Source organism: Elaeis guineensis, chromosome 5 (assembly GCF_000442705.2).
Source record: "Elaeis guineensis isolate ETL-2024a chromosome 5, EG11, whole genome shotgun sequence".
NCBI classification, from domain to species: domain Eukaryota; kingdom Viridiplantae; phylum Streptophyta; class Magnoliopsida; order Arecales; family Arecaceae; genus Elaeis; species Elaeis guineensis.
In genome coordinates this window covers 63,756,980-63,772,080 of record NC_025997.2, presented here as the reverse complement: position 1 = coordinate 63,772,080, position 15,101 = coordinate 63,756,980, and positions in this window count along the sequence as shown.

Genomic DNA, 15,101 nt, shown 5'->3' with positions numbered 1-15,101 from the left:
GATTTTGAAAAAGAAATTTCAAGCCAACTTTTCATCCCTAAGCAAGAGCTCATTCAAAGCTTTCAAGAAGCCTTAAATCCAAGCTCACCAACTCCTCAAGTGCACATTCAAGTCTCCATCCACCTTGAGGAAATCCAAAAAAGGTCTTCTTCTCTTAAGTAAAGTGTATTTAAAGTTATATTCGCTCATTGAAGGAGCTTTCTTTCTGCTTAATTGTACTATAAATTGTTATACTCAGTTTGAGTGATTGGTTTTGTTTTGGAGGGGTTCCAAAATAAGGGAAGGTTAATCCGAACCTAGAATCGGAGTGTATTGGATCGGCTTGTATCCGAAAAATAAGTGGTCTAGCTTGGGATAGCTAGAGTCGGAGTTTTCGACATTTGTATTCGGGTTGAATACAAGATTAGTGGATTGAAATTTCCAAGTAGGAGCTTGGGGAGTGGATGTAGGTGCAAAGTTGGCACCGAACCACTATAAATTCTTGTGTTTGATGTGTGTCTAATTGCTCTTCTTTATCTCTTCATTATTTTCTTGCATTCTTGCTCTTGCTATTAGCTTTGAATTAATTCTAATCACTCTATCTATTTAGCCTTGTCAAACATTTCTCATAAGTCATTAGTTAAGCTTAAAATTTTTGGAAACCCAATTCACCCCCCCCCCCTCTTGGGTTGCATAGCTGGGCAACAAGGGCCGAGTGAAGCTCGATCGCATTCTCGAACTCCTCCCAGACACAGGCGTGTTCGGACTCCTCTCCGAGCTCGTAAGCAGAGAAGCCCAGACCGCAGAGTTTGGCGGAGCTCTCCTCCCAGAAGATTCCACAGTTACGCCCCTCTCAACACATCAAAAACTCAAGTACTGATGGAGGTTAGGGAGCAGCTGCCAAGGCTGGAAAAGATGCGCTCGCACCCCGAAAAGTGCAATCCGAACAAATTCTGCCTCTATCACCGTGACCATGGCCATGACACAGAAGAATGCATTCAGCTCCGAGATGAAATCGAGGAGCTCATCAGGCGAGGTCGGCTCAACAGATTCATTCGACGCCGACCTGAAGGTAAGGAAGACCGGCCTAGGACCCTGCCGTAGTCGAAGCCGCCAAGGAGGGAAGAGCAACCTGAAGATCGGCACCCGATTGGGATTATCAACTCCATCTCAGGAGGACCCCGATGGGGACAGACCTTCCACAGCTATAAGGTTCGAAAAATCTACGAATGTATTACTAACAACTTTGCCCTAAATAAAAATTTCTTTCATATTCGCGTATTTTTTCTTTTGGCATAAGTTTATAACGACAGGAAATAACTCTCCCATACAAACGAAATTAAGCATGTTAGGAACAGGAGGAGAACCTCATCCTAACATGAGCAAAAAAATAGACCCGGTTTCTTGAAGACCGAATGGGGGGAGAGGCCCTTGCAACGGCCCTTATGTGCCCCCACAGCCTTGTTAGGAACAGGAGGAGAACCTCATCCTACATGAGCAAAGATGAAGGTCCGATTTCTTAAAGATCGGATGGGGGGAAAGGCCCTTGCAACAACCCTTATGTGCCCCCACAGTCTTGTTAGGAACAGGAGGAGAACCTCATCCTAGCATGAGCAAAGATGAAGGCCCGATTTCTTAAAGATCGGATGGGGGGAGAGGCCCTTGCAACGGCCCTTATATGCCCCCACAGCCTTGTTAGGAATAGGAGGAGAACCTCATCCTAACATGAGCAAAGATGAAGACCCAGTCTCTTAAAGATCGGATTGGGGGAGAGACCCTTGCAACGGCCCTTATGTGCCCCCACAGCTTTGTTAGGAACAGGAGGAGAACCTCATCCTAACATGAGCAAAGTCGAAGGTCCGGTTACTTAAAGATGACTGGATGGGAGGAGAGGCCCTAGCAGCAGCCCTTGCGTACCCCCACAACCCTGTTAGGAACAGAAGGAGAACCTCATCCTGACACAAACAAAGGCTCGATCGATCAAGATCGGACAAGGAGGAAAGCCTCCTCAACGGCCCTTCTACACTCTCACGACCCCGTCAAGAGCAGAGGAAAGACCCTCACTCAAACACAGAAGAAAAGGAGAGATGAAAAGAGAAAATGATGAACTACGCCAGCGATAAGTGAAAAACGAACTACATCAAAGGCACAAGGGACCTCGTCTCAATGAGGAAGAAAACCCTTGTCGAAACTCTTCAATCCCTAAGGATGAATCAATATAGCGACGACCAAGAATCTTCAAACAACGTCGATATCCAACAAGATGAAAGATAAAAGAAGCTCAGTAAATAATGACTCAAAGCAAGAATAGACGAGGTAATGAGAAAAATCCCATTTCATTTCATTAGTAAAGCGTGCGTTACGAAGCCTTTGAAGGTCGAGACTCAGGGGACCTCGCCTCAACAAGGAAGAAGACCCTTGTAGAAAATCTTCGATCCCAAAGGGCGAATCAGCACAGCGATGACTAGGAATCTTCAAACAACGTCGATGTCGAACAGGATGAAGGACAAAAGAAGTTCGGTAAACGATAACTCAACACCAAAATGGACAAGATAATAGATAACTTCATTTTCATTTCATTGGTGAAGTACACATTACAAAGCCTTGAAGGCCAAAACAAAAAGGAAAACGACCAGAGAAAAAAAAGGGAATACATAAAAAAGAGAAGAAAGGAGCTCTAAGGAAGCCCGGCTTCTTCCGACTTCGAGCTCTCGATCTCAGTCCTTATTAGGGATTGCCGTAAGTTTTTAATTTTTTCCTCTAGTTCCATCTTTCTCAGCAGCATATCCCGATACATCTGGTGGAACCACCGGCTCTTGCCCTCTGACTCTTGAAGCCTCTTCCTCAGGACCTCGAACTCTGCCTCGGCATCTTTGACCACTTGCTGCTCGTGGACCAGCTGAATCCTCAGCCGCTGCAGTTCAGCCTCCTCCCGCCCAAGGGCCACGGACAATTCTATCATGGTCCCCCTCCAGGAGTGGAGCTCGTCAAAGCCTTGTGCAGAGGCGAGCTGGGCTCTCTCAGATAGCTGCCTCCGAAGGCGGGCAACTTCATCGATCGCCGTCTGGAGCTTCCTTCAGTAGTCCTCTACTTGCCCGCTCCAGCCGATTCGGTATGCATCATAGTTTGCCTCAGCGTCCTGTAGCTGCTTTTGAAGGTCGGACAGCTTCTGCGACTAGTCTCGATCGCGGTCAACTTGGACTATGAGCCAGGACGAGCTCCCTTCCAATTGGTCGATCTTCTCCCGTGCGGCCGCCAGTTCAACTTCAAGGGAGCTGATCTTGGAAGCCTGAGCCCAAGATCGGTCGCTGGCATGTTTTCAAAGTTCCTCGAGCTCCGTAACGAAGTCGGCCTTCTTTCGAGTGAATTCCATGAGCCTCTTTTTGTGGAGGTCCTAAAGATGAACAGCCTCTGCAGTGACTTTCGAATGGCTCTTCCTCAGTCGGTGAAGTTCATCTTCCAGCTTCTTGGATTTCTTCGTCAACTGACGAACTTCCCTTCTGAGGTCTCGGATCGTCGACTTCAGAGGAATCCCTTGTGACAGGGGGAGAGCTTCGACAGGGCACTGTCGTTAGGAGACAAGAGTGTCATAACTCAGATTAGTACAAGAAGATAAAAGAGAAGGAAAAGAATATAGAAGAAAAAAAAAAAGAGGAGGCCCTCTGTAAAGAAGAATCCGATTTCATTGATTAAATAATTTTCAAGTACAAGAAAACGAAGAAAAATCACCACCAAGGAAAAATATAAAGCTAGAGGTTCCGGACCTCTGGGGCAGAAGTAGAGGGGCTCGGCATCCCCAGAAGATTGTCAGCGGCAGCCGCGGTGGTCGATGAGGTCCCGACTGGGGGAGGACCGGCAGCGGCTTCGGATGGTCCGGCTTCATCATCGAACATCTCGTTCAGGAAATTGAGATCCAATTCGGGAAACCTCCCAGCCACCTTCTCTTGGTAGAGTTCGAAATCTTTGATGAAGGCATCCTGGCCGAACTGGACCTTTAGATCCTCCATCTCGGAGGAGGCTTTGAACTCCTCCACTGCTCGGGCCCTTGCCTCCGAGACCAGGGACGGGATCCGCACTTTCAGCTCAAAAACCTGCGCCTTCAACTCAAAAACCTGCACCTTCAATACGGAGACCTTGGCCTCAGCCTTCTCTCTTTTCTCCTCCAAGACGGTCCTCAGATCGGACGAGGTTTGTCCCTCTTTTTCCAGCGCCCCCCGGAGACTTAGGACCTCGATGATCTTCTCCTCGAGGCGGGCGGCCCCAGTCAGGCGACCTTCCTCTGCACGAGCTGCCTCCCTTTTGGCAATCTTCACCACCTCTACGTTGGCGACAAGCTGGTGCCCAATCTGTAAGAAAGGTCGGGGAGTCAATATAAAGGCTGAAGAATAAATTAAGAAGCAAGAAGGAGGAAAAAGATGAGTTAACCTACTTCGAGGAAAGATCCCAGAGAGTCCCAGACCCACAGCTCAGGATCGGCTAGGACGATCCTCTCGACGACCTCGGGCCAAATGCACCCTTCGACCAACCTCTTTATTAAGTCCCTGTTGTTGAAGGGATTTTCCCCCAGGTCTTCCTCGGAGCTGTCGGCCCCCTCGATGGCAACCTTGCGACTGCGGCTCCTCCGAGCCAGGGTCTTCTTTCTCCTCCTCCCTTCAGCCCTAGGTGCCCCCTCGGGATGAGCCTCTGGAGCGGGATCCTCGACCGAGGGGCTCCTTGAAAGGACTCGGGGGACTTTGGGTTCGATGTCGGAAGGGACTTCGACGGTGACGGCCACCAGAGCAGGCACGGCCGAGCTTGTCCCTTCTATCCTGGCTTTCTTCACCGACCCCGAAGTCGAGGCATCTTTCCTCTTGTGGGTCTTGAGACCCTGGGCTACCTCTGAGCCATGCTTGCGTCCATGTCTGCGATAAAAGAAAATCAACACGGCTTAAAGATGGAATAAGAGAAAGGGAAAGAAAATATATATATATATATAATAATGGTACCGACAGGGTTAAGAGGATCCAGACTGACGTTGAACAAAAGTTGTTCTTTCAAAAGTTCAGGGAGGAGGGGGGCTCGATAGGCCTAGAGCTTTTTGGAGGCTTCGAGGTCGTCCCTTTCCAGGCTAGAAGCCCGATGGACAGAATCCCTCAGAGAGCCCCAAGAGGGTAATCCTAGCTCCAAGGTCGGGCATCGGATATAGAAGTACCTCTCCTACCAGTTGTGGATAGAAGAAGGGGTGCCTTTCAGCAACCCCTTTCTACCGAACTGAGGGGAGAAGTACCACCAGTCCTTTATCGAGGGATGACGCTTGAAGGTGTAGAAATTTTTAAACAAAAAAAGCGTCGGCCGAACTTCAGCTAAACTATAAAGAGAAAGAAATCCTATCAAAAACCTAAAGAAGTTCGGCACAATGAAAACTAGAGAAATGTTCAGAAAATGAAAGAGAGCAACGACAAAGGATGGCAGTGGAAGCCGAAGTCCGGCACGGAAGGCCTCCTGGTACAGACAGAAGCGATCGAGAGGAGGGGTGCTAGCCCGATCGGTTGGCCCAGGAAGCTCTAGCTCGTACTCCGGAGGAACTCCATACTGAATCCTTATCAGTGAGAGTTCATTCGGAGTCAAGGAGCCGGGGATGGTGTCCGACGCAAAGGCCAGATAAGGTTCGGTCCGAGCTACGGATTCGTCTACGGTACCAGAACTTTGAAAAACTGGGACTGGCGAACTCCTAGAACTGCTAGAAGAGGAGATATCAGAAGATATTTTGGATCAAATGGAAGCCACAAAATCTCAAAAAAATTAGGAAAAATAGCAAACAAGCCCTCAAGGAAGCTAAACGAACAGAATATGTAGAAGAAAGGATAGGAAAATGATAAGGAGTTCCGAAACTAACCTAGATCGGCCCCAGGAGTGCAGGAAGATGGCAAGGATGATGGAAGTCGATCCAGAGGATGCCTAAGGTCGAGAAGGATGCTAGAGGAAGCTGGAGCTCTCGGGGAAGAGGAGGGGAACCAAGGGATTCTCTCAGGCAAAGTGAGACCCCTGAAGGAGGAGAACGTGTTTAAATAGACCCTGGGATCCGATGCAATAATGATTATGGATCTCCTCTGGCCGGCCTGCACTCGCCGCGTGTCCCACTCACCTTAACAGACTGTTAAAAATGGCTAGCAGCTGACAAAGTCATTATTGCACCGTACCTAGAGCCATGCTCCGATGAAAATTCCAAAAAGAAGAAATCTTTTTCGAAAAGCCTCTAGTACCAGCATGTCGAACGTCAAAATATCTGGCAACCACTGAACGTGAAAATCGAGGGAAGCAACTTCGATCATGAAAATTTCTCTGTACTTCCTTCATTCGAAACTCGAACTCAAAAGTAGGGAGACTGGTGTTGGGTATAAAATACCCCCCCATCGAAGTTTGTAAAAGACCGACCCTTCCAGGGCTTCTCTAGCTTCCGACCTTGTGTGGCGTCTCTCTAAACCCCCCCGACCATCCGAGCTTCTGGACTTCTTCGACAATAAGCTTCTCCATCCATCTACCGTGCCGCTCTGAAGGCTCTCTAGGCCTCACTGTCAGCCGACCTTCTACAGTGACCAACTATTCTCCGAACTCCTTCCAAACTCCGTCAATATCTGAGCTTCTTCGATAACGAGGTTTCTACAGAAATCGAACTCCATCCGAGTTTCTACGACGATCGACTGCCTTCAAGATTCTAACCAGGCTCCTGTGAGAGCCGAACTTCTACTACGAGCGATCTACTCCGAACTCCTATAGCGGGCGGTCTACTTCGAACTCCTACAGTGGACGGTCTACTCCAGATCTCTATTGTAAGCAAATTCCATTCGAGCCCCTACTGTGAACACGTCTCTTCCGAACTTTCATTACAGGTAGACTTCAGCCAAGCTTCTTCGTAGCCGGATCCCAAACGAGCTTCTACAGTGGGACAGGACCCACCGGCCAGATCACTACTCTGAGCTCCCACGACAACCGATCCTTGATCAAGCTTCTACAATAAGTGGTCTCCTTTCAGCCTTTTGCAAGAACCAGACCTCGACCGAACTTCCATAGCGGATGGATATCGGACAAGCTTCTACGATGAACTAACTCCAACAACTGGATTCTTACAACGATCGATCACCTCTGACGTCTGCCGAACCTCCCCAGCGCCATCCGAAGTCCATTGCCGGCCGACCCTCCGTCAGATCCTTCATGAAATCGAACTTCTCCGATGGATCATCTTCAGACGAGCTTCCACATCAGATGAATCTCAGATGGACTTCTCTAGCAATCAGACTCCTACCGGGCTTCACCAACGAAAAGTCTGTGGGAAAATTCAGTGCAGGGGTAAAATAGTAATTTTAAAATTTTTTTAAAATCATAATTTTATAGTAAAAAAATATTAATTAATCTAATTAATTAGCATAAATTTACCATACACTAGGATCTAAATATGATATATAGCATGTATGCATTTAAATTTGAAATTCAAATTTGAACAATAAACACTTTATTGTCATGTGTTCAGAACACAATACCTTTGTGCGGGTAGTAGATCGCCGCAATCTGATCACTGTCGGGAGAGTCTGATTATTGTGACGCAGTCACACAGCATGTCTGGCCTCTGTGGATCATCCACACGAAGCTCCTGATCTAATCGACTCCTCACGAGTGCTAGCTCGTTGTAGAGCCCTTTTAACGACCGACGCTGATCGAACTCCTTCGATCGATGTCTGTCGATTTTTCAGACACTCTAGATCATCAACAGACATGCTTGAGAGGATGTTGAAGATCTCTCTGAGATTTTGTGGGCTCACGACACTCGTAGCTCATTTTCTCACTTCCTGAACCCCAGGCTAAAACTCTAGGGAACTCACCGGAAACCTTGCACCCACTTTTCTTTCTTTTCTTTCTTTTTCTCTTGGAAGGATATGGACTTCCTTCTCACGCACAAGACTTCTCACGTCCCAAAATTTTTCTCCAAAAATCTTTTTTTTGCACGCCCCACTCTTCTCCTCCTTTTATAACAACGTCAAACATCTTATCCAAAAGAAAGGATAAAGATGAGTAATTGCACATTTGAATTCAAATCAAATTTTGAATTCAAATGGACACCAACTCATCCCTTATCCACTAAAGGAGTGAGGCATGGCTTAAATTGTGCATGGAGTGATTTCATGAGAAACCTTTTCTCATGTAATAAATGGAGCATAAAAAAAGGGATAAGGTGCAAAGATTGATTGCCCATTCAAATTTAAATTTTATTTTGAATTTGAATGGCCAACCAATCAACCTTATCCATTCATATGGCACATTAAAGTGGAGCGTGGAGAGGGCTTGGCATGAGGAAAAAATTCATGAAAAGTTCCTTCTCATGAATTCAAATGGGTGCAATGAAAATGAGGTGGCGCATGGAGATTGGGTCAAGGTGGTTTAATTATTTAAACCAACCTAATTGAACCAAATAAGTTAGGTCCAATTAGATTAATTTAAATCCAACTTAATTAGGCTTAATTAGGCTCAATAAAATTCTAATCAAATCAGGAATTGACTAAGCCCAACCCCTGATCAAATCAGGGATCAAACCATCTTGACGATTAGGTCAACTCTTAACCTAATCGGGTCAAACCCAACTGAATCCAATTCAATTGGACTTGATCCAAAAATAATTACTCAATCAAATTGAGTTAATTAGCGATCAAATCACTAATTAAACCTCTCATAAATATTGAGTCCAAATTCGATGGGCAATCGAGCATCAGAATTCATCGATATGTAACCCTGATCGAAAAGCCCAACCAGTGGGACTCTTGACCCCGGTACCCATAATGTGTGGAACTCATGATCAGAGATTCCTGATTCTCGATCACTGAGTCTCAAACATGTAGGATTCTACATCAGCCATCATATCAGATAGGAACTTCTAATGTGTGTGACCCCGCAGGTTCAAACCTAAGCTGGTAGCACAGGAACCAATTCCTGTACTAATCGAAGTGACCATCTAGCAATGGTACCCGACATCTAGATAGGTCGAAGAGTCACAATCGCAACACTCAAAACCTATATGAATATGGTTACTGTATAATTCATCCTTTTAACCCTTGTGTTTAGGATGACTCAGGGTTAAACTGTCAACCCTGATCAGATCATCCGAATCGTGCTCAACTCAAACAGTCCTGTGGCTCCTCACAAGGACTACCCTGGCCAAGATTTTACTAAATTGAAACATGACTGTACACAGCTCCTAAACTGGAGTGGTCAATCCCATCTTGACACATGCACCGACAAGTCAAGTATGTGACTACACACAGCAGCCTTCCATCACTGAATTAAAAATTTAGATAGTCCAGTGCCTAAGTGCAGTGAGTTGCTTGCAAGTCACCTTGGCAGTCTCAGGTCGGAGAGATATTTATACCCATATTCCATCAGAGCAAATCTTGACAGCAGAAATAGTTTCGGAGTCGGTCACGTTCAGTGCAGATGTACCCTTACATCTCACCTGTATGCCATACCAGTGTCTCCACACTCATTGGTTAAGAAGACAACCAACCTATATGGCACACAACGACCTATGCTTGACAAATATTGTCGTCCTTGGTAACAACGTATCATTTGATCGCGAACAGATTTAAGGACTAAACGATAAATCCTCTTTTGTCGAGTCTAAATAGTTCTAAGGACTTCACTACAACATACGAGTTCATTAGAAGATGAAATATTTTGTGATGAAAAATATCAAAATAATTTTTATTAATTCATAATTCATGTACAAATATAAAAATGAGCACAACCATCAATAGGCTGACGATTGGCTTTGGGACACTATTCCCAACAATCTTCCACTTGGCCTAAAGCCAATCGGTGCAGTATCTAATACCCATCTTCGACTTGTAGTTGTCGAACTCCTTCACCGCAATGGCTTTAGTGAATGGGTCAGTCAAGTTTTCCTTCCCGTTGATCTTCTGAAGATCGATGTCACCTCGATCCATAATTTTCCGAATGAGATGGTAGCGGCGCAGAATATGCTTCGTCCGCTGGTGTGCCTTTGGTTCCTTCGTCTGAGCAATGGCTCCAGAGCTGTCACAATAGAGCAGAACTGGACCAACAAGGGAGAGTGCTACTCCGAGCTCGATGATGAATTTTCTCAGCCACACCGCTTCTTTGGCAGTATCTGATGCAGCGACATACTCCACCTCGCAAACTGAATCAGCCACTGTGTGCTGCTTGGAACTTTTCTAGCAGATAGCCCCACCATTAAGGGTAAAAATAAATCCCGACATACTTTTACTATCATCGTGATCAGACTGGAAACTAGAGTCTATAAACCCTATAAGTCTCAAGTCCGATTCACCATAAACAAGCCACTGGTCCTTAGTATTTCTTAAATACTTCAGGATGGTTTTAACAACCTTCCAGTGATTCTCCCCTGAATCAGATTGGTATCTACTCACTATCCCTAGTGAGTATGCCACATCTGATCGTGTACATGTCATGGTGTACATGATAGATCCCACTGTCGAAGCATATAGAATCCTACCCATACGCTCTCTCTCTTGAGATGTTGTCGGATAATCCCTCTTTGAGAGAGAAATTTCATGACCTATCGGAAGATAGCCTTTCTTGGAATTCTCCATGCTGAACCTCTTCAGCATAGTATCAATGTACGTGGACTGAGATAAAACCAAGCAACCTTTTAGATCTATCCTTATAGATCCTCATCCCTAGGATGTAGGAAGCTTCTCCCAGATCCTTCATGGAGAACTGTGACGACAGCCAAATCTTTATTCCATGTAATGCAGGGACATCATTCTCGATTAAGAGAATATCATCCACATACAATACAAGAAATACTACTACTGGACCATTAGCCCACTTATAAATGCATGGCTCTTCTCCATTCTTAACGAAGTCAAACGTCTTGATCGTCTTATCAAAACGTATGTTCCAACTCCGTGATGCCTGTTTAAGTCCATAAATGGACCTCTGTAGCCTGCACACCTTAGACTCATCTGTGGATGTGAACCCTTTAGGTTGTATCATATTCATCTCTTCATCTAGCTCTCCATTTAGAAAAGATGTCTTCACATCCATCTGCCAGATTTCATAGTCCAGATCGACAGCTATCACAAGCATAATCCGAATGGATTTGAGCATTGCCACAGGAGAAAATATCTCGTCATAGTCTATACCATAACGTTGACGATATCCCTTGACAACCAGATGGGATTTATAGGTTTCCACCTTTCCGTCTGCGCCTCTCTTCCTCTTGAAGACCCACTTACACCCTATGAATTTTACTCCTTCGGGTGGGTCAACCAATGTCCACACATCATTGACCTTCATGGACTCCAATTCAGATTTCATGGCCTCCAGCCATTTCTCAGAGTCGGATCTCTGCATTGCATCCATGTAGGTGATCGGATCCTCATCGTTTTCATCAAGTTCGACAGGATCGCCGTCCCGAATCAAGAAACCATAGTATCTGTCCGGTTGACGTGGTACTCGATCAGATCGCCTTAAGGGTGCTTGAACAATGGGCTCCGAATCTGATCTAACCAAATCTAGTTTAGGTTCAACAACTTGTGTCGATTTTTCCACCTGTCGAACTTCGTCAAGTTCGATCTTAGAGGCAACAGTCCCTTCACCAAGGAACTCCTTTTTCAAAAAGATTGCCTTAAGGCTGACAAACACTTTTTGCTCATCAGCTAGGTAGAAGTAATACCCTTTGGTCTCTTTTGGGTATCCTATAAAATTATACTTGTCAGACCTAGGTCCAAGCTTGTCTGTAATTAAACGTTTAACATAAGCCGGACACCCCCAAAGCCTAAGGTGCGAGAGTACTGGCTTACGTCCTATCCATATCTCATATGGCGTTTTGGTTACAGACTTACTCGAAACTCTATTTAGAAGGTAACAAGCCGATTCGAGCGCATATCCCCAGAGGAAGATCGACAGACCAACAAACCCCATCATGGATCGAACCATGTCCAACAAGGTCCGATTTCTCCTTTCAGATACACCATTATGTTGTGGTGTTCTAGGAGGAGTCTACTGAGAGAGAATCCCATTCTCCCCAAGATATGTCAGAAAATCATTGGAAAGGTATTCACCTCCTCGATCAGATCGAAGAGTTTTAATACACTTTCCAGTTTATTTTTCTACCTCATTTCAAAATAGTTTGAATATTTCAAACGACTCCGATTTATGCTTCATTAAATAGACATACCCATACCTTGATAGGTCATCTATGAAGGTTATGAAGTAGAAATATCCACCTCTTGCACTTGAGCTCATGGGTCCACATACATCAAAATGTACCAAACTCAAGAGTTCACTGGCTCGCTCACCTTTTCCAGTAAAAGGTGATTTGGTCATTTTACCAAGAAGACAGGACTCACAGGTTGGAAGTGATTCATAATCACCTACTTCAAGAATTTCTTCTTGAGCCAACCAGTTTATCCTGTTCTTATTGATATGACCTAGCCTACAGTACCAAAGGTAGACTTCTAACACATCTATTCTAGGGCATTTACTGGAGGTTTGAATCACATTAACAGGTTGTGATAGAAAGTAAATTCTATTATTAAGTTGTCCAACAAATATTGTAATACCATTCAAAATGATAATGCAAACATTTTCTTTTATTAAAAATTGATAACCGTTCATGGCCAAAAGGCCTACAGAAATAATATTTAATAAAAAGCTGGACAATAGTGACATTCACTCAGAATTATATTTCGAGAATGGATTACAAGGTTCATGATTCCTAATGCTAGAACTGAAACTTTGCTTCCATTTTCAACGTTCAGGAATCTATCGCCTTCATCAAATCTCTTACTGACCTGCAGACCCTGCATCGAATTGTAAATATGATAAGGGCTTCCGGTATCCAATACCCAAGCAGTAGTATCATAAAAGAAAAAGTTGCAAGGTGTTATCATATAAGTACCTTGCTTCTTCTTCGGCCTGTTCGGATCCAGGGAGGCAATGTATAGAAAACAGTTCCTCTTCCAGTGCCCCTACTTCTTGCAAAAGAAGCACTCCGCCTGGCTCTGGTCGGGCTTGCATTTCTTGGTCTGACCCTGTGCAGACATCCCAGCATGCAGCTGCACCTTCTTATTCTTCTTCTTCTTGTTCTTCTTCTTCTCTTTCTTAAAGGGTCGATGACCAGAAGAAGACCCTCCCACAACATTCACCGACTCCTTATGGAGCTGGTGATCCTTCTCAAAGTTCTGCAGCAACCCTAACAAGCCGTGGTAGTTCACTGCAAGCTTTGTCATCCGAAAATGAGTAAGGAAGGGGAGGAAGGACTTGGGCAATGAATTAAGGATCGCATCCTTACCGAGCTGCTCGTGCAGAGAAAAGCCCAGTTTACTTAGGCACTCAATCATTTCGATCATGTACTGTACATGATCAGTGACTAAGGCTCCATCCCTCATCCGAGCATTGAAAATGGCACAACTAGTTTTGTGCCTTTCAACATCGTCAGGCATGCCAAAGGAGTCGTTCAACATTTGAAGCATCTCTTATGGCTGGACGTTCTCGAACCTGCGACTGAACTCATCATTCATTGCCGCCAGCATAATGCACCGAAAGGTGATGCGGTCGTTGAGCCACTTCTGATAAGTGTCTCGGACCGTCCCTCTAACGTTCGAAGCTGGCTCCTCAGGTGCCGGATCCGTTACTACATAAAGGTCCGCTCATGCTCAAGGATGATTTTTAATTTTCGATACCAGCTATCGAAATTAGGTCCCATGAGCTTGTCATTATCTAATAATGATCAGAGGGATAGGGTAGTGGCCATAGCTGCATAAAGAAAAACTAGACTCTATTAGTACATAAATTATAAATATTAAAGACTTAGACTTTAGTCTAAAGTTTCTCCCAATATTTTTACGAACTGGTAGCCTTAACCTCCAATTCGAGGAATTACTTTAATTTCTTAGTGGGTACTAGAATCCACACCGACTATACACAAGCCCAACTTTGGTTGGTCAACCCATGTGCATCTATGGGTAGGTTCATAACCAGTTGTTTCTCTAAACAACTTCTAGTAATTGATTTTGCCCCAGAACCTAATCAGTAGGCTTTGGCCTCCACTGAAAAGATCTGGTTAGGTCCAACCATTAACATGATTTGATTTGGTGAATCGGATCAATAAATGATCAGGCCCGATTTTGGCCGGCCAACCTGATCACCATCAGAAAGACTCAAACCAAATTATCATATTATGAATGATAATTCTATTAGTCAATAAGCACCAGGTCTTTGGGCCTCCAATGATTATTAAACTAATGGACTCATTATCACTCAATTAATGAGAGGCTATGACCTAGTTATCAATATAACTTAATCATTTTTAGGGACCTAATAATTTTTTTGAAGGATTTTATTAAAGGATAGATGAGAAAAAAATATCCAACCAATTTCAATCCTCCCACTGACTTCACCAAGTCAGATTAAAAAGAAATTAATTAAAGCTGGCATTAGGAGCACCTAAATCAGTCAAACTAATTTATCTAATGACATGGGTGAGCCCTAATCACCAAGTGATCTAATCAAAACCTAATTCACCAGGTTGGCCAGGTAAGTGAGATCAGTGGTGGGGATAAGCCATTAACTCGTCAGAGATCAAATTACTGCGAGTAGCTCCTGCTTAAAAACCACTGGTCAAACTGCCAAACTTACCTTAGACACCAATCGGTTCATTAGTTTTAATTTGATCAATTTAGTAAATAGGGTTCTACCGCATAGCCATGAATTAAGTCCATCTTGGTCTAGTTAAAGACATGGACCCATTCAACTACAACTATTGGAGTTGAGTCTAGAGTATCCTTGACCTAATCTAATTCAACTTTTGATTAGATTTGATCAATTACTCTAATTTAGTCCATTTCTTTAAGCTAACCTTAGGTCTAACCCAATTATGGACCTAATCCATCTAACCCATTGACCCATAAGTTTATGCAATTGTCTTAGGTCTTAATTCATAATTCTAGACCTACTAGACAACACAATTCTTTTAATTAAGTATTTGGGCTGATGGGTCAGGGTTTGGCATTTCAAAAATAATTTTCAAATTTGAAAGGTTTTATTTTTTTTTCACCAAATATGTTGACTCATTTCACAAATAGATCAGCACA